Source organism: Sturnus vulgaris, chromosome 3 (assembly GCF_052056855.1).
Source record: "Sturnus vulgaris isolate bStuVul1 chromosome 3, bStuVul1.hap1, whole genome shotgun sequence".
Classification (NCBI taxonomy): Eukaryota; Metazoa; Chordata; class Aves; order Passeriformes; family Sturnidae; genus Sturnus; species Sturnus vulgaris.
Genome location: NC_142245.1, coordinates 19,311,881 through 19,336,512, shown reverse-complemented (window position 1 = coordinate 19,336,512; position 24,632 = coordinate 19,311,881). Strand labels below are relative to the sequence as shown.

The window sequence follows — 24,632 nt, the reverse complement described above, 5'->3', positions numbered from 1 at the left end:
AGACAAAAGACTGGAATGAAAATGTATTGTTTCATTTCAGTGAAGCAGAACAAAGCAAAAAGTCACTTAAACATGTAATAAAATCATAGAATTCAGATCACATTATTCATTCAGAGCAATTGTTCCTGGTGTGCTTTTTCTTGACTGCTAAGAAGTAAGGCTTTGTTGGCAAATATTGTATCTTATTTCATTTAATGGAGTGCCTTGCTTTCCTTGCCCCAGCAGGACAAGAGAAGGCAAGGGCTGTATGCTGCTGCTCACATGAATTTCATTCTTAACACCAACACAATACATTATCTGAGGTGTCTGGTCCACACTTTGGTACAATTTGTGTCATGAAGAAAGAAAGACATAAAACCCTGTGTGAAATCCTCCATTACATTGTTCTGCTTTACCTCCACTGAAGCTGATAATGTTTTAAAAGAGAGCCAAGCCTTCAGAGACCAACACAGAAGACATGGGCCACTACTTCAGGACCAAAAGTCATGGCTATCTGCAGACCTCATTTCAGCTGGACCTTTTATGTCCAAATTCTGGAAAAATGTTTCATCAATACTCTCTCAAAAGTGTTAAGATAAGGAAGTGAGGAAATCAATAGAACCACTCTGCAAACACTAGAACTAGAATTATTGCTACTATTGCAGTCAGCACAGATGCTTTAGTGATGCCACTGAAATACTCAGAGAAGAAAAAGGTGGAAGGAAAAAAGTGGCTCTTCAAACTCACAATGCAGCAGAGCTTGGAAAACAATCCCCAGATTCTATTAAGTCACTTCCTAACATCGTGTATCCCGAGCAACTCAACGAGTGTTTAATACAACATGGTCAGTGTGGATCTGTGCTGCAAGCATCTTGGACTAGAGGTGATTTCATCCACACAGAGATCCTGATCTCATGCAAGCCCCAGGACTCCAGGTGAACAGTCCAGAGCACAGCATGTCGAACTGAAGGAGTTCGCAGCTCCCCCCACAGCTGATTTACTATTGTAGAGATTGAGGGAGAGATAGGGAAAGAAATGGAAAAATACCAGGAGCTAGAAGCTGTCCAATATTTACTTTGGAAAGAAGTTCAACCCATTAGCTGTGAAACTGGGCAATGTCTGACATCTTCCTCCAATCAGTTGCTAAAGAGAGAGTGACCAATAAATTAGATACATTCCAAAGCCTGGCTTTGAGGAGTTTACACGTAACTGAGTCTTGACTCTTGCTCACTAGGGACATATCATCTTCTCAGAAAAAACAAAGCCACTCTTCCTGAGGGTGGTTACAATATGAATGAACTTTTGTCTCCATTTCAGGTCAGTTTTCCTGCAGCATGTAGTAAAAAATGCAGCCTTTATAACGAAGTTGCCCTTCTGTTCTCCAGGTTGTGTGGTACCTGCTTTGGAAATAGCATACTTGTGTAAAATGTGAATGGTGCAAGTCTGGCATTTCCTGAATAACATCCTTAGGAGGGTTTCCTCACTATCCCTCTCCTCTTAATGGGCTGCTGTTCAGCTATCATTAAAAACAGATATCAAACCGGTTGGAAGCTGATACCTTTCTCCATGGCCAACACTGGAGACTCTGCCAGTGCAGTGCAGTCCTGCAGAGGTCTGGTAGGTGGTGTGTTCTTACTGAGACAATTGGGACAGCAGCACACAAACATATGCTTAGGGCCTTGCCCATTTAGAACAGGAAATCGAAGTTGAGTTGTTTTCAGGTTTTCCCACTTTTCTTAACCCACAAGAGAGGGAGAAATAAAAGCAGCAGGGAAAAAAGATAACATTTAGCAAAATAGTGGGTATTATCTCCCATTTAAAAATAACAAAACAATGGATTTAGACGTGGAACTAATTGAAATAAGGTATAACTTGTTTCTGAACAAGGAAACAAAAATGCAGTTGTAGCAATAAAGGCTGCAAAGCATTGTCTCACAGACAAAGAAGGCCAAAAGCCCTGCACTCCACAAGATGTGCCTAAGTTTTCCAGCTCTGGAAGAACAGGACATGTCATGTGTTCACATTAGGGAGCAGTGTTCAGCACTGTAGCTGTGAAACTGGGTGACACCCACCTTTCTGCCTCACAGCTGTAAGAGACAGACAACCCAACCACTGTCTGCTTAGTGTGTCAGGCAGAAAAAAAAAGCAAGTATCTGCCCTAGATGCAGTCTCTAGACCCAGAGCTGTTTGCATCAGATAATAATATGGACAAACCTGGACACCACACTTTTGGAATTATGTTTCCAGAGCTCTTCTATACTGTTTACTCAGCATTTTGCATTCATTGCTGGGGAAAATTGTTAGGTTTTTTTTTTTTTAATTATGATGCTTTCTTCAAATTTCCTGGAGTGATCAATACCCCCTAGCTTGCTGCAGTGCAGTTTTCTCGTCATGAAGTGATATTACCTGAGCTGGGCCAAACCCAGGTTTAGGCATGAAGCAGTATAATTCCAAGTGGAAATCCAGATTTCTTTAGCAGAGCATTAGCCCCAGAGATTCCTTTCATTGTTATTTAATCATTAGATTGCAGTAGCAGACAAAATCCCTATGAAACAACCCCAGTGGCACTAGGCACCATACACCAAGCCGAAAAAAGAACTTGTCTCCCTCAAGAATTTGCAATTTAATATAAAAAACAGGTGTTACATATAAGCAGCCGGGAAGAAGAGGGTAATTGTAGCACAGGATCTCTAAGTGGATTCAAACTGATTTTAAAAACACAGGACATAAGTCAATATATCTCAGAAGTCCCTCTGATTCACACATTGCCCAATGGGGCACTGACAGGCTGTGAGGGCAAGGCACTGCTACCATGGGCTCTTCCATCTATCTGTCCATCCATCCATCCATCTGTCCATCCATCCCTCCCTCCCTCCCAGGGCTCACAGCACAGCTCAGGGCTGTCCACACACCTCCTGGTGCTTTCTAAGGCTATCTCTGCTGAAACCTATACAATAACATAAACATATAGAAATTCATATCAAAGGAAAGGAAAAAACCCAAAGCCCTCTGATTCCCTATTACAGGCCTCAGCCAGATCTCTCTGCTCTTTCTCTTCCAACAAAAATATGAAAGTTGCCTGAATTCTGCTATGAAGAAAACCTCAGTGATAGAGTGCTCATGTAAATCAACATGGGTGTCTCAAGTTGACAGCAAAAATCAGACCAGCAGTAAGAAAAGTAAAATGAAAAAAATCTGCATTTTTGCCTAATTTGGTTAAGATTAATGCTGTAAAGCCAATACATCATCCAGGAATAGCCTGAATTGTTCACATGGACAAGATAACATTGTCCAGCGGGGCCATGCCTTGCCTTGGTGACCACTTGCTACAGTCAAACACAGATGATTTATTGTGTCCTGTGGCTCCTTCTACCAGCCAGCGATCCAAGACAGGCAGAGAACAGCTCTTATTTCTGTTTATTTGTTTTCATCTCCATTTATTAAAGCTTTGAAACTTTATGATTGTATTAGATGTGAATGCCAATAATAGAAAATACAGAAAATGACACCAGGACCTGGAATGTGCACGAATCCAGCATGTTGGACAAAGATTTCTACAGTTTCAGGTCCAAACAAAACATTTCAACATTCCTAATAGTTTAGGTTTCTCATTGACTGTAGTTGAATCATTTCAGAGCCTCGTAAGAAATGGGCTCTGGCAACCTGGAAGCCCCAAGAGCGTCGCCCTCATATGATGTACAACAACAGCTAAGGTGAGCACAGACAAATGACAGCCAGATCTAAATCAAAATTTCACAGCCTCCTGGTGGAGAATCAAAACATCTGCTTCTCCTCAGATTGCTAGGACTTCGCAGAAGCCATCACTTCCACAAGAGACTGCTGAGAACTTTCTGCCTTCGCTGTTTTTCACTGCAATGTTTATTGTTTTATAAACATGAGTGTACAGACCAGCTTGGATGACAATGGTCTCTGGTCCAAACTTTAATTTTCTCCATACTCACTTCAGCAAAGAATAGGACAAAGTCTAGGCAATTCACTTGAGCAGCAGAAATATGGCATTCAAGTGCTTGTTTTGTCCAACTTCCTCTAGTGACTTCCAGGTGAGCCCTCAGTTTCATGATCTGTAGCATCCATTGATCAGCATGCTACAGGATATTCAACTATAAGATCTCTGGATGAAGATACACTCCTGTCCATAAATAATCTTATTGCAGCAGAGATTTGTGTCACTGTTAGGCTGTGGTCCCAGCTCAGCTGGTGGGTGATAAAAATTCTTTCCCCCTTTCCCCATCCCCTCTATCTGGCATGTCTTTCTACAAGGACTTCAGCTGCATGTTTGGCTGCCTGAAAGCTAATGAGTGAAAGATGGCCAGAATATTCAGGAAATCACACCTTCCAGACAAGTTACTTCCTCACATCATCTTTGTTTCTTTCCTTTAGTTAAATCTGCAGCTTAGGCTATCTGCTCTGTTGACAGGGAAATAATATTCAGGAGTGTACCTGTGTCTTGCTCATTTTCATGCTGAGCATAAATGGTAAACCAAAAAACTCACTTAATATGAAACAATATTGCTGATAAAGAGGATCCAAGGGAGATGCTGAAAAAGAGAATTGGTGAAATATTCTGGCTACTGCAGTCGAAATAATGTACAAGTTTTGATTAAAGTGTAATTTACGGTCTTCAGTGACGTGGGGAAGGGGATGCTAAATTAGTTCCTGGGATGAGAAATCAGCTGCCACCAACATTGTGCTCTCTACATAGAAACAAATCAGCCCATGCTATAGTGCCTCTTTCTGCTCAGGCAGCATTTGGTGGCTGGGTTTTGTCATGCAGTCAGAAATTCCATAAAGTGTACTCTCAGTCAGAGGCCACCTTAGGTATGGGGTCCACCATCCTCTACAGCACGTGTCTTGTGAGAGAGAAACTGGGGTCAGCCTAAAGGCCTGGTGAGAGACAACTTACTCCATTTGTTAGCAGCTTCATTAAAGCAGCTCCATTAAACCCCCAACCTCCCTGGGGTGTTACCCCTCTGCACAGCAAGAAAGAACAGGATCGATCAGGAGGTGCTTTACACCCAGTTTGCGTTGGTGTAAATCAATAGACAGCACTGACTGAAGCTGCTTCACCAGCGCTCTGCTTCTTCCCAAAACATAAAAGCATTTGTAACCCACTATAGTTGCTTGTGCTTAGCTGCAGCAGCTTTGTGGTGCCAAAACAGCAAAAGACTGCCAGAGGATATTCAAGAATGAGTGTGATCTAAGCCATAATGACTTTACACTTCTTCTTCAGTTCAGTTCTTATTTAAAGGAATAAAACTTTCCCTGGTGTCATATTTAGGTGTGGCCTGCTGGCTGCTCTCTGCCAGGGGTCTGCAGGCTTAGAGTGACTGGGCCACAGAACTGGGCAGGGGGTGCCCTGTGCCTCCTTGCTGGGTGTTGGTGCCCATGCCACAATCCCTGCTACTGGATCAGCCCATCTCCCACCACATTCATGTCTCATCTTAGCACAAGTGGACATGCCCAGGGCTGTTTTCACTTGCCTGACTCAACTCAGCGCTAAGTAACCCTCACTTCTTGCTGCAAGTGGCAAATACGTTTATTGAAAGCCTGTGAGGATTTTTTGAAAGTGCACATTATTCTAGGGTTTTGTTATAGAAAGAAATCAAAGGTCAAAAGAATTCATTACGCTCAGGCAGGAGAAAATGCACAACAGTCCCTGGGGAGTTTGCCCAGAACCACAGCACACCTTCTTGACAAAATTCAGAAAAGCATTCCCAGCTGAGAACACATCTCAACTGCAACAGCAGTGGAGCAGCTCCAAGGACTGTCTTCCTCCCAGCCCTCTGGTGTGTAGCTTAGGCCCAAGCCAGCTCCAGGGTTACAACATGATCCTGTTCAAGAGCTGATGGAAGGCCAGGCAACTGAAATGCAATTGCAGGAGCTGCTGGGTCACTGAGGTCTGCACCTCTCCCCACCAGACCTTGCTGGTTTTGTCCCCACACCAAGCAATGCAACCACAATGTGATGAGGGCATGACATGAAATGAAGTTGTCATTTCTCAGAATGGTGGAAATCCTCCACTCATTTGTGGATGGTAAAAAAACTTTAACACAAATGCTGCCACTGAGCACCCACAAGAAACCTGCACTCAGAGCAGCAAACTGGGAATCTTTACAAAGGAGGTCAGGAACTGCATAGCAGCTCTTAAAAAATGTTTTCTCTACCCATCAAAGTCCCCTCTGCTGTCAAAGAAGATAGACATCAGGGAAAACACAGTGGTAAATCACATCCTGAGAATATCACAACATAAACCTCCCTTTGATTTTTGTGTATTAAACTATGACTACATAGCTATCTTTTTTTTCCAGTCTTTGCAGCAGAAAATACAATACAGGAGGATAATTTCTTTTTCGTAAAAACACAGACTTAGGAAGAGCTCATTTTAGCATGAGGCTATTATCTGTTTAAGTTTGCATCTCTTTGTTCCTTCTGTGCTGTTTTATTACCTCCTTCTATCAGCTATATTCAATGGCTTCTTAAATTCTGCCTCCAGCCACAAGGAATGTAAGCAAGTATAGCTGATGTAAAATGACATCCATGCCTTCATTCACTGAGCAGTGATTGTCTGCTGAGTACTTGCAGGGAAAGACTTTTTTTTTTTTTTTTCTCCCCAATACAAATCCCAAGGCAGCTGAGGTTACACAACCAGCTTCATACTTAGTTTAAAATATGTCTCAATTTATACGCCATCTGCAGCACTCATCATTAAATGAGACGGCCACAAACAGGAAAATTCACAACAACGATAAATAATCAGGACTCAAATAAGCACTCTAGTTTGAGGCAAGAATCTACATTCATCAAAATGCTCAAATTGATGCCAGCTCAATGAATGGGACAATCACATCACAAACCACTTGTCTGGGGCACATGGCCCACTTTCCAAAGTCACGGATACGTTTTCTGGCTCAGGAATTTCCTGACCTGCAAATCATTAGAGAGTATAAGAAGCATCATTAGATGTTTGCCCTTTGCTTTACTCTTTCTGAGGCATCTGCTTTAGCATCATTGCCGAAGAACAGATGTGGAGGAAGGAGGGCTTCTGACCTGACCCACTGTACATGAGGATTGCTGTGGTCTTGGGCACAAATCCATGGGGCTGGGAGCAGGGTATGGATCTGCTATGGAAAGCAAGGGACAGAGGGCAGTTCAGTGTATGTCCTCACTTTCCCTCACAGAATCCTTTGTGTCCAAATTACTGTGAATTACTTCATTTACTTACATTCCTACACATGAAGAAAGAAATACGTTGGGAAGTTTTGTTACTGAAAAAATATAAAAAGCAAATCAAAGAACTTAGATTCCACATTTAAATCTGGGCATGACCAAGTCAGAGGCTGCCCTGGTATTGTTCACAGAATAAAGCATTCCCCACAATGTCTAAATTCTTTACAGAAGACAGCCATGAGCGATATCATTGAAAAGATATGCTGGACTCATAGAAATTGGAGCCTTAATTTTTGAGAGCATATAAACCCAAGCACATCTATATCCTATGATGAAAATTACAGGACAAGTGGCATTTATTTGTTTACATAATGAAGACCAGGCAACTAAGTCTCCTAAGATTTCCACCAAAGTATGTTGATTGCCTTTGGGATTTCGATTTGCAGAGGGTTTAATGATTGCATTTCAAGGCACATTATATGCTCTGGAGAGGCACTATAATTATTATTATTTTTTTTTTTTTTGGTAAGGCCTCAGGAGGATTCCTGGATTTTTTGAAATTAGAGATGGAAAGATTTATCCTTCCCTCTGATGAAACCCCCACCAGAACAGGACTCACTTCTAAAGTGTAATGCCAAGGAGTTCCCTAGTCTGGAATGACAAAATTTGTATCTGGAGGCAACTCTAAAATTTTAAGGGTCTCACATTATAGACTAATTATCAACATGACTGGTCCTATCATCAGCTTTTGTTTATTAATCCTACTTTTTTTAAACTCTCATCATTCCCCATTATTCTAGGAAAATTGCTGAACTTCAGAAATATTTGTAGAAGAAGTCACTATGGTAAAACTGGACAGACATGCTCAGTGGTATCTTATTTTCTGAATAAATTCCTATTGAGGTCATTAGGGATCTTGGTAGAGTAAAATCAGCAGACTTTGTCCCTCAGAGCCCTCATGCAAGAGGAATAAATCAGAAAGCAGTGGAGCAGAATCTGTCCTTGTACCATTGTCTGCTTTTTTTCTTGCTATTATTTTCTTTGAAATCTCTCATGCTTGATTAAAGAAATTTCTCCTCAGTTTTCTCTTCTGTTTTTATTATGCTTTTAGATAAAAAGCCTTTGCACGGCAGGAAGAAGAGCAACAATTTGCCAACTCAAGCTGCATTTACCATCTGGTACACAAGAACTTAGCAGACTGCCTGTTCCATCAATGCAATAATATTTTCTTGCTTTAAATGACCCTATGCTCTGATTTGAAGATAAGAAAGTTGGACTGAAGATGACAGATAGGGACAGTCACCCCCTGTAATAACCTGCATTTCCTCAGCTGCTGTCACCAATTACCACAGCACTGATCACAGACTGATAACAAAAGATTGTTACAAGTACAGAAAAACAGCTTTCTCTGCTTTTTCTGTTTTGTGCTTTCTTTATTTAGGCGTAGATGGCTGCAGTACCAGATGCAGACAAAGCTTCTTGGAGTGAGACCACAGAATCCCATTTCCCCAGAGTAAGGAGAGTAAGCAGGGCCCTGGTCACATCACTAAAGCCAAAATGTCCAAAGGAACCAGCATTTCTGGGGGACAAGTGTTAGACACCTTAAATAAATCTTATTTCCCAAAGGAAATTATTCAACATACTGCAAAAAATGATAGTGGGATTTTTGAAACCTGGCTGGTCAATGATTGCCTCTGACATTAGACCTCCACAGCTGTGCAGCAAGTAAAATAAAGCATAGATTTCCTAGCAAGAGCACTACAGTCTGAAAACCTTAGAATTAAATGAAAGGAGCACAGCTTCTCACCCTCTTGATGTCCAGCTGGGAGATTTAATCAGCAGTGGCAAAGAGGAAAACTCATGATAACACACATAATCCCTGTATCTGGCACTCTTTCCTGCCCATGTACCACTCCTTCTGCCTCCAGTCATTCATTCTTACTGGAAGCCACTGCTTTCTCCTCTTCCAACTCCACAGTTACTCATCAGATCTTGCTGCAGTGAACAGGGAGTGTATTGTACACTGTGGTGTATTCAAAAATCAGCTTCTAATTTCAGGTACAAGGATGAAAAATTGAACGTGGAGGAACTGTTACTCTTATGCATAAACTCTGTGCCTACTATATCACCTACTACTGTGTCACCTGGCACCAGGCAATAACAACAACAGCCACCAACCACCGGCTATTGATCTTCCCCACAGTCAGTAGGAGCCTAAATAATGAAAACACAGTATTTGGGGCTCAGGCAGCAAGACAGTAACACAGTGTTCCCTGCTAAGTAAGACGTGGATTTGCTGGAGTTGTTCACTGAAGTGTCATCCTTTAATAGGTAGAGGAAACATGGGAATAATCAGACAATCATAATTTTTGGAGACTAAAAAAAGCCTGTTAAGCCTTACCCTCTACCAGGGCATATAAAAAATAAAACTCCCTATCCCAGTCTCTATATTTACCAAATCAGAGTAGAGACAAGAAAGGTGGGCTGCTTCCTAGGTTTTCACAGCTCCCATCACATGATGGTGAAGGAAGGAATACAGCAGGGGAATAAGAGGCAATCAACTTCAGCCATCTCCAGTCAGAACATTTCTATGGAATATTGGCATGTCCCTTATAAAGCATGAAACACATATTAACCAGTCATATTTTTGCCACATGATAAGGAGAAATGATAATGATTATATGTCAAGGACACTTTTATCCCCAGCTGTCATGATAATCCCTTCCACTATAATATATTTACTTTAAAAAGTAATAAGTAAAAGCTAAAAGGAAGGAAGGATACTGTCTGTAAGCAGGAGTCATGAATTTCAAGCCAGGTATTAAATCTTGGCTCACATCCACAGGAGAACCAACTTCACAAGCATCAAAGTGATGAAGCAAGGGAGCCCACAATATGAGTGAGGTATTCACAATACACCCACTGATGACAATAAATATAAGATCCACAGTGAGATATCTGCCCAGCTTTGCTATGAAAATAGCCACAAGTAAGATATGGTCCAGGGATACTCTGGAGAAGCAACTCCCCAGCAACAATGGCAGCAAACCAGCTGAAATATCACAGCTTTTAAATATTGCATAACAAATTGTTATGTAATTCCTACTAGAGTTTCTAAATATTATGAGTTATTGTGCCATGTATATTTTATAATGTCAATGTTTTAATTAAAATGGGATCTTATTTACGACTCGGAGGAGTCTGCAGCTTTACAGAGACATCTCAGGATTCAGCCTCTGCACCATCGGTCAGGAGAGACAGTGCACAGCCACGGAAGGAGCTGTACTCCCAGAGCAGAGCTGATCTAACTGACCACTGTCAAACAGGGCTGCAGCTTTCTGAGCTCTCCTGTACTGGAAAGGGATGTAATATACTCTCTCTCGAATAGGTGAAGGGAATACCTCCAATACTGACCTTGACTTATAGAAGGCTTTTTCCAGTTGTTTGAAAGAGTGCTACAGACTTCATTCTGCTTTGCTTCAGTTCCTAACAGAAAAACTGATCATACCATAGCAAAATTCAGGGCAAAAATATATTAACATACGTCATTTAACTATTACCGCTCCTGCTAGAAATGCCAGGACTAGCTGGGATCTTATTATCTAAATCCTTCCACCTTGAAGAGTGACTGAATAGTGAAACACCCTAAAGCTATTAAAATTCCTTTGTTCATAGCCTTGTTTCTATGAAATGGTTATTAGAGAAATGTCATTAGGGAGAAAGAGATGTTGCTCAGTTTTCTGGAACAGGAACTTACTCAGAAGATAAATTCGTATTATTATCTCTTCCATTTTTCTCTAGTGTGTTTACTGATGTTCTGCCCACAGGAGAAGCCAATCTTTCTTGATGAAAGAGTAAGCTGCTTGGAAACAAAAAAAAAACAGATCAAAGAGGAGAGCAGCTCAGTGATGGAGGATGTCAGCTAGAGGAGGGGGTGAAAGCTAATGTACTGCTGATTGAAGAAGCCACTTTCGTTCAACTCCACATGCACAAGATAAAAAGCAGGACTCACTTTCCACATATCTGTTCATTTCACAAATTGTACAAAGTGGTAATTTTTCAACCCACCTATTGAAGCAGTATCTTCATCTGTAAGACATGCATTAGCCTGTACAACAGAAAAGGCATCACACAAGCAAGCAGGGATGGACTGGCCTAGAAAAAGGGATGGGTAGAACCCTTCAGCATCATAGACACTGATTTTGAGGCTACAGCTCAAAATAATACTGGATTCTTTGTAAATCGTTGTTCTCAAACCCCAAAAGTTTTCACAGCTGTATTTGTTGCCCTCTTCACCAAGAGACCCTCTGAATTGTTTCCTGAGGCCATGCCTTGTTCCTAATCTCACAACTGAACTCAACCTCAGTGCAGGGACACTTCCCATTTTCAAACATCCCTGGAAACCTCCCTTTGCCACACTTCCTCAGGGAACCTAGTTGAGCTGTATTTAAAAAACACACAAACATTTCTTCCTATCCTTTCCCAGGCATTCTCAAAGCCCCACAGAACAGGGCCATTTTGCTTATAATAAACCTGGCACCTGGCAAAACATTCTGAACACTTCAATAAAAAATGAAGAATGAGGCAATGCTGTTTAGGCTCAATGTCTCTGTCCCACTTGGCTTAGCCATTTAGCATCTTAGGTTAATTACTGATGGGTCCACTAAAGCTAAGTACCAGTTGCACACCATTGGCTTTTAGAGCTTCAAATACAGATTTTGGATACAGATCTGGATCAACTCACTGCAGTTGGCTGAACAGCATCACTTCATCTACCACTGAGCAGCAAAGGGAGAAGAAACTAAAATGTGGGTGCAGATGTGAATTTTGACCCTCCCCTAGATTCTTCTAAAACCTCCTGGAAACAGAGAAGTCAGAACATTAACTTGCTGGTTTGCTTATTTTGGTCACAATACCTAACAAAGCCTGTTGGAAACCTGGCAAGGAGAATCTTTCTGCAGATTATGCTCCTAAACTGGAGGCTAGCACAGCTTGATTATAATTATCAGATTCAATCATGTAACTGAAACTAATTTTTTTTCCCTTGAACTTCCAAGACCCCGTAACACAAACCCTCCTGATTGTAACAATGTTTGGATGGACCATTCACCACAAAAGTTAGCAAAGCAGACCAAGAGATTTATAAAGATTGGGGTCACAAATTCTAAATTTAAATGCAGGAGAACAAGATGCATCACAATTAATAGTTTATCTGTGCTCACATGCAGCAGCAGAGTCAGCTAAATTCATACATCCTCACTTGAAGTAAGCTGTTCTAGTCATCACCTTATCATTACAAACAAGGTAATTACTGGTGTACAGGTGCTTGTGCAGCCACCTACAATAAGCAAGGATGCCAAAATGAAATGAACTGCATGAGTAACCAACCCTAAATCCATACTACCTACATTAGGTGGGAGTAAAATTGCTCTGTCTTCTTAGTAACATCCATTGAGATTTGACACAGGACAGTGCCTGGTTATGCAACCCTTCTACTCAGGGCTGCTACTGAAATATTATTTCACATCATTCACTCCTGCTATGTGACCTGGAAATAATTGTCTGGAAGAGGATGGATTATTTTTTTTTTCCTAAGGAGAGAGCACTTCTTTTAAAAGAGTGGTAGTACTAGCTTTAGCCTATGTGTAAAAGAGGGTTATATAAAACTCAGTATTGGTGTATGTGTTTTCAAGGGATGGCCTTCAGACTTCTTTAGGATTCAGGTGGTCCCCCATGGACCTGCTGTGAATTTAAACAGAGTGATGCTGCACTATTGCAATGCATGATGTGGCATAGTGGCACTGAAACAACTTCTGCAACAGCCAAAGCCAGAGACAGAGGGGGCAAAGGAGAAGGACATTGTAATACCTGCTTAGGCTTCTAAAAAAACTGGCATTCTCCTCTGACTTATGCTAGCCATTAAGCTTAATATAGCAGATTCCAGCTATCCCAACCTGGGATTTATGGGAGATTGTTTTATGCGGCAGAGTGAAACTTCATCTTTGGCTCATGCAATTATAAAGCAACATATTGATTAGTAGTGGAAGAATGAATAACCCAGGGAAATCTTAATAGTTCAGTAATCTCCAGTTCTTGACTTTCTACCCTTCTTCTACCTTGCATAGCCAAAGCAATTAGCCTTATGCTTATCTCTGTTTCATAGTCACCTGAGGAAAGGAGGCTTGGACAGATAGGGAACATCTAACCCAGCACCTATTTTCATCAGAATACTCACTAGAAACCTTTTTTGTAGCAAACTCTTGCAGTCAGAGTACTTTGCAGTTTGTCAGCCTGTCCCTGATGAGGTTGCATTCTGTCCCAAGGTACACAGCAGCATATACAGGGCCACCATTGAATTCCACACTCCCAGTGGAGACAAGCTCAGCACTAAAACCTGAGTTAGAGGGGACTGGAGGACAGGGTAATGCTGCAGGTTGCAGAGCCTGTCATAGAGGGATGTGGAAGCCCCATGGAAGAGGGCTCCTCATCTGGCAGCCATCCTTCCAAACTCACATATGCACTGAAAACTAATCTCAACAAAACTGCATTCTCTATCCTGAAAATTCTCAGATGAGCCACTGCATGGAAGACACACAAGCAACCCCTTCTTCTCTTTGGACCACTTTGTTCCACCTGCTCCTGATGCTTTGATCAATTCTCTTAAGTCTGAGGGAAAGGGAAAGCTGGGGAGAAACAGCAGCAGGAAGACGGGGAATACAAATCCCAGTCTTTCTTGCCAAGCAGCCACAGTGATCACCATTCACACATGTAAGTGGAAGAATGAAGATTGCACTCTGATCTGTTTTTAAGTATTATCTCCCCTCCCCTGGAATGTTACATGAGATATCTTAAAATGAACATATGAATAAGCTTCTCAATCTGGGTCTGGTTTTGATGGCCTCCAGGATTGGAAGCCACGAGTAAAACCTTGAAATCACGAGAACTTTGGTAAATAATTCTTTCCCAGCCAGCAAAGCTGCTTCTTCTCCAGAGGGGACACCCACAGCATGGACAGTCCTGCCCTGCCCCAAGTGGGACATGCAAGCAGAGCAGCAGGGAAGTGAGGGGGTGATTCCCTCTCTGAGCCCACTTGCATTTGCAAACCAGCACATGGCATCACTCTTTTAGAATCTCCAATGCTGCAATCCCTGCCGTTGAACATCATTTGATCAGATTAACGAGCAGCGGCCCTGCTCACCACTGAATGCCAGCATTAGCCAGAACACAATGGGAGCACAGCCCTAAGCCCATTTTTTTTGCAGATAGCAAACCTGTCAGCGGAGCAGGAGTGTTGATGTCATCTTCTGACTCAGTGACAGTGCCTGTTCCTGGGGTCACCCAGCATTCCAACGCCATCAGCATCCCCTCTCCAAATCTCATCTATTATTTGCTCATTGTGGTTAGATTTTGCCTGGAGGAAGAAAGGAGTGACAAGCTGACATCACCTGCTTATTAATACATGGGCAGAGAAGAATGATCTCCTATAAAGGCTTGGGTGAGGATGTTCTCCCAGGGTGTGCTCAGAAGGATGGTGTGTTCGGGAGCAATACAAGCTGGTAACCTTTTAAGGGAAGCAGCTGTCTGCCCAGTGGCTGCTTCTGAACCTGTGAATCACAACTTGGTGGTCCTTCAAGGGCATGGCCAAGCCCCCACTGGAAAAAAACAGTGCTGGGGACAACTGGCAGCAGACAGGGTCCTGTGTGGAGCAAAGTTATTTGTCTTTACAAAGGAAAATAACAAGGTACTACAGGAACAAGATGAGATTCTGTGGCCCTACAGAGCCATGGCTCCCACCACAGATCCCACAGCCATCAGTGACACCAGGAAAGGGATCAGCAAGAAGCTCCCCATGCAGCCCTGCTGCCAACTGATCTCAGCCTCTGGACTGAGGCCTGCAGCTGGATGCAAGTTGCAGTGGGTAAAAAATGTGAAACATCTCATTCAATCAATAAATCTCCCCCTCTCTGCTTGCATGTTTCCTGGTAACAAACAGTTAGAAATGTTATCAAAGGCATTTGCTATTGAAAACTGTTTGTGCTAGAAAAAAACCCAGACCCTTGGGAAAGAATTCTTTACTGCAGTTAGGAATGATAACGCCAGGTCATATGGGATGGGGGTTTTGTGATGTTTAAGGAGTTGTGTGCGACTCTTGGCATTATGCTTCCACAGCAAGATCACAGGACTGCAAGTTTAAAATTCATTTCTCCTGGGTCAACTGCTACATTAAGTTCAAATGCATCTTTCCAGGAGACTTTCTGTCAAGGAGGCTGCTAACAGAAAGTAAACTTGGAATAAATGGAATCCAAGCAAATTCATTACAAAATATAAATACACATTCTTACGTTTTTTGTTTCTCCCAGGCTGATGGGAGGAGCTGTCAAACATGTTTGAGTTAGCCAAAACAGAGACATTAATACCTACTCATATTTCTAAGCCTTCTTTCACATAACTCCTACATATTATTCCCATTTACCCACTTCCAAGCCATGAAGACTCCAGCACAGTCTCCTCTCAGCAGCAGCACTGTAAGATGAGAGATTTGTTTATTTCTCTCAGAAAAGGCAGAATATTATGGTATTCCCTCCTACGTGAACAGATCAATTTACCCATTCTTGGCTGCACCTACCATCTCTCATAAATTACCAGCAGAAAAATTAAGCAGAGGGGCAAGGCAGCCTGAACCTTACAATTCAGAGGTAAGGGTCTTCCCAGCCAGACAGCACTGACACTGCCAGGGACACGCTGGCACGCTAACACAGAGCAGGGCAGCTCTTTTAGGGTGAGTACACACTCTAAAGCACAGCACTAAAACCTGAGGTACTCAGCAGCACCAAACTGGCAGATTTTCAGCTTTGTTCTGAAAGGACCATAATTTGAGTGGTTTACTGAGGAGGAACACTGTTCATAAGAAAAGGGCTTTCTTTTTTGTGTTTCTTCTTCTTTCCCAGATGGATGGTAACTGCTGAGGAAGCATTTACAGAACATCAAGTGCAGCACGTCCATGTTGCCTCCCTCCCACTACTGACTGCAAACACGAGAACTTACCAGAAGTCACTGCTGCAGTGACTTGTTCAGTGACACGAGTGTCCTGCTCCACATTCTTCTCAGATATTCATGCTGGCAAGCCTGCCACTGCCTCTAGCTGCAGGTCTGCCTCATGATTCAAACCACTGAAGTCTTATAGAACATAATTTTCTTTTGCTGTCTGATTAATTTCCTTGCTTTCATCTATTTTCAAATAAACTCTTAGCATCCTCCCTGGGATTTCTATCAGCCAGTGCAGGAGGGAGGATGCCTCTTCCCAATGCAGCATGCTCTGACCTTCACAGCACTGCCATGCCAGGAGAGCTGGGCCATGTCCATGCTTTGGGAACACAGAATTGCAAAGAAGTGACAGTGCCACCCAACAGCTCTGTCATCCTTCCTTCAGGCTCCACTCACACCTTGTGCAGTGGAGGAGGACAAGATCACTAGATCACAGTGTACCCAAAAAGGGCTGAAAGTTCTCTCTCTCCATTGCAGTGGGACTTTTGACACCCCCCCAAAAAAAGAGAACTGGTTCTTTCCTCCTTGATCCACGTGGCCACAAATCTCTTTTCTTGGTCATCAAATCATGAAAGTGTTTCAGCTACAGTGTTTATCTCTGAGCTGCAGTGAAAAAGAATCAAAAGTTAGCAACCAGAGAGGATCAGGTTTGCATGGATGCACATGTACATCGAGTATGCCAAAAAATGCACATTCTTCTCTATCATCCTTCCTCCTGCTGTAACTTGTACACAAGCTTGGAAATACTGAGGTCAGCATTCCATGCCACAAGATGGAACAGGGTCTAAGTGACCAGGTTTTCCTCACATTCTCCATTGTTTACAGCCTAATCAGAGGGAGCGAGAACCCAGGAGAAAAACACAACAAACGGTCACTGTTACATTTGTACACCACGTTCCTCACAGAGTTACCAATATTTTATGAAACACGAGTTCAGAGTGCACAGAAAGAAAGAAAATAGCAAAGTAAGCTTGTTTCACCTTTTTCATACTATTAGGATAATACAGTCCACCCCACACTGATAGCATCCAAGGGTAACAGAGATTCAGATTTGCAGACTTTGGGGACTTTGCATTTAATATCACATTCAGATCTGAGCCAAGGCCAAATCCAGAAAATCAATCTGATTCAGATTCCAGTGATAAAATCTCTGCCCTTTGCTTTCTTGTGAATTTTTAAAGGGTGTGAAGCCTACATAAAATGTAGCTGATTTTCACAGCTTTATTTTTGAAGTTTGATAAGTTTTTATTCCAATTCAAAAGAAAATGAGTGATAAGCTGTCTGCTGCTTTTTCTTTTCCTCAAGAATGACTTGATTTGAATTCAGCAGTAAATACAGTAACCACTATTTGCATGGATGATCCCTGTAACTCATTGAAATTCCTGACTTGAACTTTGCAGTTCTTGTCTCTTATAACAGCACATACCTAAGCCCAGGGTTTGAACATCTGTTGTTATGGAGAATTTGGATCAAGAATTACACTCAGACTTTACTGTCCAGACCCACCTTTTATGAGTATTATGCAGTTTGAAAAAAAGGATATTGTCCTACTCAGTAGTAGTACTGCTGTGTTGTAAGATAAGGGATCTTTCTGAAGCTTTTGGTACCTGGATATGAGGAAGAAGTAGGCCTTCTTCACTGGAGACAAGCTTGGGCAGACAAACAGGAAGGTAAAAATATTTCTTCTAAATCACTGTCCTCCAGAATCCCAGTCTGGCCAGCTGTGTTTACTAGCCCACATTAATTTAGCAATGGACTCCACTGCACAGTGATGGTGGGAACACCCCATTAGAGTGTAGTAAAAAACCCAAAAGATGTGTCAGTAGCCACAGCAATCCACTCTTCTGCTGTTACCAAGGATGGGGAGGCTATAAAATTCAGATCTAGATTTGAATTGTGAATATTAAGGAACTTCTGCCTAACTCCCAAATCACATGACTCATCTAATGGATGTATTACTGCTTTACAAGTGAGTTGTCCTCATGAAATGAGCCATCAAGTAGGCACCAAGCTATGCCATTCCTATTTGCTGTGCCCAGGAACTGTTTACACAATACCTCATACACAAACATTTATTCAAAGGAGCTTTGAAATTGGCCAGAGGCCAAACATTTGCAAAAGGGTTTTATAAGACAGGATAGCTCAGTGCCTGGCTGGACACAGTTCTGCCCACAAACACAGCCTCCTTGGGATTCTTGTTCTGCATCGAAGAGTACAAAATGTCATACACCAGAGGAAAAAGATGCACTGACAAATGTGCTCAGAACCATCCCTGCCTCTCAGTAAAACTGCTCCCCCACCCCTTCTCCAGCTTACTTATTACTAAGGTGTTTCATTTTTAAGGAAAATGGGAAATTGTCAAATATAAATTTCCATTTACTTGGCACAATGCCCCTGAAAAACAAAGATCTAAGGTGCATATTCTACAGAATTTAAACTGAGCATTAAATTGGATGTAGAGCTCAGTCTGGTCCTGCAAAGCAATGCTCCATTTGCCTGCAGGATTTTCTATTTCTGTACTGCTCAGGATAACAACAGATGGGACCCCTAATTCAAAGGACAATCTCGAGGCTAGAGACAACAAAACTGGACCAGAATGCAAAAAGCAGGATTGTTGCAGATGTGGAGGAAAAAGTGTATTTTCAACTGGGGAAAAAAAAATTAAAAGAAGAGGATGGTATGCAGAGAGCAGGGGAGGGTACTCTGGATTGCTAAAAACACCTCAAGATCTCCCTGTATTTGTCTCCCTCAAAACCCACACAACTGGTTTCACTGAGGAAGCCCAAATTAACAAGGAAGGCAAAAGAGGAATCTTATCAACAAGACTGGAATTGTGTATGAAAATTTGCCACCACCTCAGAGAAAGAAACTTTCCTTCTGTGCTACCAGAAGGGCTGGTTGGGAATTTTCTTCTATTGGCTTCTGAATGAAAAAGCTGTTGGGTTTTTTTTATTATTATCATTTTAACCAGAAAACCAAAATGAAAGCTTTTGTTCCAGGTTTTGTTGGCCCAATTGAAACACTTCAGCTGACCTATTTGAAAACACTTCTTTTTAGGTCAATTTTTTATTAATCTGTCTGCCTCAGACACCACACTGTCTCAGAAAAGTAATGTCTCATGTTTCTCCAGTCTTTTTTTCCTTTACCTCTTCCTTTCCCTACATTTTGGATTTAATCTGAGAAGATGCTGTAAGATGTCATCCCCACTGAACCATTGCTGTGTACCATGGAGATGAATTCAGCCACAAATTAGAAGGGAAGCCTAAGGCATTATGATTGATCCAGCGGATGTGGTCAAATCAAGCTGAAACAAAATGCTTTGACTTTCAGAACAAACCATTTGGAACATGTGATAAATTAATGATAAATTTCAGTATCCACTTTTTGTCGAGCCATTAGACCCAAAGCAACTACTGAAGCATCCATTTCCCACAGGACTTGAATTCCAGCTAATGAAAAAGCTGTGCATGACCATCCCAGTGACCTGCCATCCAAGACCTCTTGGCTGCTTCTCCACTACTTGCCCTGGCTGGCTGCTCTGCTCTGCTCTGCCTGCCTTGGATTTGGGACCAGGGAAAAGCAGTGCTCTGCCCAAGCAGGAAGCTACTCTAAGCACTGCTTGTTGCTCCCATATCAAGACAGCCTGGAGCAAACTGCCCACTCCCACTCCAGCACAGCTGAGCTGTTTGTGGCTCAAATCTCTTTTAGGCCCTGGCACTGGGCTTCCTCAGAGCTCTCTCAAAAGCTCAGCCTCTTCACATCTGTGCAGAAGGTGCAGGGGCTGCACAGGGCAGCACCTGCACACTAGAAGGGATACACCTGCAGGAGTGCAGCGATCCATGTACAGCTAACACAGCCTCAGCACAGCACAGCCAGCACGCAGAGTACCAGGCCAGCTCTGGGACCCCAGCGAGCTGCTCACTTGGAGGGGGAGACACATCCTGGGAGAGGGCCAACACTTCCTGCCAATTCTGTCACCAACAGGCATGGGCAGCTGGCAGCCAGGAAGGCAAAATCCAGTATGCAGAGGGGCAATTCCAGTGCAGAGCCAGGGATTCAGCACTGTACTGGCAAAGCCTCCTAGTTCATCCTGAACAGCATGAGAGCAACACCAAGGGGTCATGAAGGCAGAAGGATTTCTGCCATGAAAGTGCTGAGGAGCATGGCCAGCAGTCAATGTCATGCCTCACAGCTGCTGTGCTCTCCTGCAGCCATTTTAATCTGGGCAAGCCAAAAGAACCCAGCAACACTCATGACATTAGTGTCATCCTGAAACTCGTCCTTCTGTAAGCTTAGTAGCTCTGCCACAGGCTCCCAACATGGCCTTACAAGCAACACTAAGAAGCAGCCCTTTTCTAATACCATAAGCATATCGACCTTCTCCAGCACTCAAAATTCTTTTCTCCTCCATGACTCAATTCCCTCTCTGCATGCTTCTGCCTGCTCTGGACACTGCTCAGGGAAGGAAAGGAGTGTCTCTCAGTACATTAGGAAAAGAGTTATCACAGTGTTGTAAGCACTCCTTAGAATTCTGGTTCTGTATATTTTCTCTGTATGAATATTTGCTTGTACAGCATCTATTCAGCTGCAAATTAGCAGAGAAGCAAGATGTCCCAAGAGTTGTATAAAAGGGTTTTTTCTTTTCATGACTGACTTGGATCTGTTCCTTTACTGCTTATAGATGTGCTGCTTCACATTCACGCTATAAGCACAATAATCTCATGTTAACAAAAGACAGCTGCCACCTGGATTTTTTTACTTCAAAGTGCATACAAGCTATACCTTAAAACTACATGCTGTGCAATCAGAGTGACAGTCAAAATATTACTTACATATTTTGATGTCCCCTAACCGCAGTGAAACGTCCACTGAACAGCTCCCTCCTGCACACCGCGGGCTGGTGACCACAGCAAGTTTGCAGCACCCTCTGGAGGTGGATCCTGGGCTTTGGGGGGGAAGGAAACCATCAGCACTGCTCTTGCAGGATTTTTGGAAGGCTTTTAGGGAATGAGTTGCATAGCATGAGGAGCTACTGATGTCTGTGTTCCCACTGGCATTTGCAGCCAGCAGGATGTGTTGGAGAGCACTGGTTTCTCGTAAGCATAGACAATATAACGAAGAAATTCACACAAAAATTCCTTATCTTGTCTGTAACTCGCTCTCCAGCCCTTACACACATGCAGTTTGGTGGTTAGAAGCACAGAATTTGGACCTCCAGCTGAAATTCTGAGCTGTGTAATCAGGACAAACACCCAGGAGAAATCCTTTGAAAAATCAGGAGCCCTTTGGAATCACACAATGCTGCTCATCCTTGCTGTATATTTCATGCATGATGTTATGAAATTCCTACATGAAGTCATTATCTTAGTTCCATTTTCCATTTTTAAGGAAAATTTAAATTTCTAGGTGCTGTGTGGTACTGAAATGTTACAAAAAATACAAAACTCTTCCTATAGAATCCTTTTTTCATCTTATAGAGGTTTGGCCCAGAAAAATCTCAATAAAAGCACCAGAACTGTTTCATCTCAGACTTGGAATACTTCAAAATACTTTCAGCCTGGATAGCATCCCTAGCCCTCACAAATAAAAGGAATAAGAAAGAGATTCAAGCATATTTTAGATACCACTGAAATTTCCTAAGGATATCTGCCAGCATTCCAAATTGAAAACCTTTCAAGTCTAGAAGGAAACATAACCAAAACCAAGGAAAGTGGGAACAAAAGTAGTTCAAAAGCTGGTATTATTTTGATTCTTTTGTCTGGCTAAGAGAGCATCGCAAGCAGAATGCCTCATCCCTCCCTCCTTGGAATTTCAGAGGAGAGATCCCACAGTTTGCAACCTCAGATCAGCCCCATTACTAGAGATGAACACTTCACTGTAAGCAGAAAACTGACATTTTGCCAGGAGCAAAACGTCATGTTTGTGGAGTTTGGAGCTAGAACTGGGAATTGTATTACAGCCTTTGGAAAATTGTATTAGAAAAGCTCATATATAACCTCTGTTTTTTCTCTGATAACTCCATGGCTTCCAAATCATAATTCTTAGCTTACTGTACATACCACATTTTCCTAATTGCCATCAGACAAGTAGATAAATGATTGACTGCCACAGCAATTAACAAGGATAATCCATTATAAAATGCCTCCACTATTGCAGTGTTTTATTTATAAAACCATAATAATGCTCCCTTTTTTCTGGGACCATCCCATCTCTGCCTGTGTGTGTCCTGTTCAGTCCTTCAGACTCCCCATGTGTACCAGGGCACAAGAAGTACAGGAACTTAGGCAGAGCCTCTAGATGTCAACACAGGTAACAGTGAATGCTTCAGAGAACTGTCCGTGTGCATCAGTGGAGAATGGAAAAGGGAGAAAGTGACAGGGGAGAATGAAAGAGAAACACTTTCCATTTATCAGCCACTACTATTCAGCTTTCCCTCCCTGAGGGGTCGTACCATCAATAATCTCAGGCAAGTAAAGGATCCAGAAACATTTTCCATTAAATAATTCATGCCTCTTCCTATTCTGATGCAAGAAATGGGAGATAGCTCGTAATAACAGAGAGACATCAACTTTAATGTGTGTACATCAGCTTTTCTCCTGCCCCAGTACACAGGTAAGATGCAGAGCTTAGCACGTGGCTTAAAACTGAGGCCCAGATGGTAACACAAACACACCTCATTCACTAGCAAAGATTCACTGAGAGACCAGCACAGCCTTCATAGACAAAAATGAGGCAGCAGCCCCTGAAAGCTGAGAAACCTTTTAATCTCCTGGCCCATACACACTTTGAAAGGTTAAAAAAGCAGAAAGAATATTTCCAGGGCTCTCATGGCCACAGCTTCCAATTCACTTCTGGGCTGTTCAGGACATGCTCAGATCTACAGGGCAGAGATCACTCTGGCAGGAGTCACCAGCTTCCTCAAAGGGCTGGATCCAGCCTCCATGACCTACAGGAGCACAACTACAGGGAAAAGGCTGCCTTAGAGAGCTGTGTGTTTAACACAACAGATTTTGGCTCAAAAACAGTAACATGCTCTTAAGTGGACCAGGTTTATGGACTACCATGTTTCAAGAACCTGGAAGGAGAAAGAAATGCTGCTTTCAAAAAAAAAAAAACCAAAGCTTTTCTGCTATTTGCTTCCCCTGGGAGATAAGCACTACATTGTGGAGAAGGAGGAAAGTTGCCAGGAAAGAAGCAGGACATGAGCATATTTTCCAAAGCCACACTGAACAGACCTGTTATATTTCACAGAGACTAAAACTTAGCAAATGCTCATGCCCATAAAAAATTGTATTAGGCAGCAAGTAACACATAAGGACAGGAAACAAAATTTCTCTGTTGTTTTACAGGGATTTTAAATCTTGACATGCATTACAAGACTCCTTTAACCCCATGCTGCCACAGCCACCACTAAATTGGGATGATCAGGTAGCAGGTAGGAACTGGGTTATATGAAATGGCAAAGAAGAGTGGGCACACGAGCAGGGTTTGCAGCCCCATCTCTGAGTCAGAGCAGTAATTTCACAAAAATGTGTAATTAAAATTGTACTTAATGTTGATTATGGGGTACACAGACACAGCACAAATAGGGCTGATCAGAGGGACGTGCACATTAATGGGTTTCAAAGGCTACTAAAACCAGCCAAAGGGAAGCAAACTGTGGGGTGTGCTAAGCACCAGGATGGTTTATCAGCTTATTTTACAGACATCCTGGGAAACAGCAGATATTCCACAACCACAGAACAAGCCATGGAATTAGCCCCAGCATGCCACAAGGCAATGAAGTGACTGTGGAGGGTAGAGCCTCAAGAAAAAACAAAGCTTCAAAAATATTTCTGAAAGCAAACATACTTATCTCCATATCAGGAGTAAGAGAAAAGAAGCAAAGGTTCTGTGCATAGACAAGGCTCAGGCTGAAGAGGTTTCTACCCCTAGACTGGACCTAAAATGAAATGCACACTGCATAACTGAAAGCACATAAATCAGTATCAGTGTTTTTCAATATAGCAAATCATGCTGGCTTCATAACCCATGAAGAACAATTATGGATCTAGAAAAGACATCATGATTAGAGAAATAATGAAAGTGGAACAGAGATTAAGTTCCAGGTGATTGACGAGTTGCCAAGGATAAAATGGTCCCAAAAGAAAACATATCCTATGTTTAGAATAAATGCATGCCCACTGCAGCAATGCTCAGAGGGAGGAGCAGCATGAATAATTGGGGACACTACAGTTCCTCTTGTTTCTGGAAGCAATTCATTTGAATTATTCTGCTTGTTAAGGGGAAAGAACAAGTCACCTGAAAATAGCCAGCCTATCATGTGACCGAGATAACCAGGGAACAGCATCCCATTATTTAATAAATTTACACTAAATGCTTTGCCCAGAGCTGGCTACTAATAAACAAATTAATATAGT

General features: G+C 42.3%; 1 long non-coding RNA gene across 1 annotated transcript in view; it reads right to left on the bottom strand.

Annotated features, from left to right (window-relative positions):
* LOC148224211 (uncharacterized) overlaps window positions 1-14,539 on the bottom strand; it is a 35,755-nt gene extending 21,216 nt beyond the window's left edge. The window contains exon 1 of the long non-coding RNA XR_015802836.1: window positions 14,439-14,539. This is a non-coding gene — a long non-coding RNA (uncharacterized LOC148224211). The remainder of the gene's footprint in view (window positions 1-14,438) is intronic.
* Window positions 14,540-24,632: the final 10,093 nt, after the last annotated feature.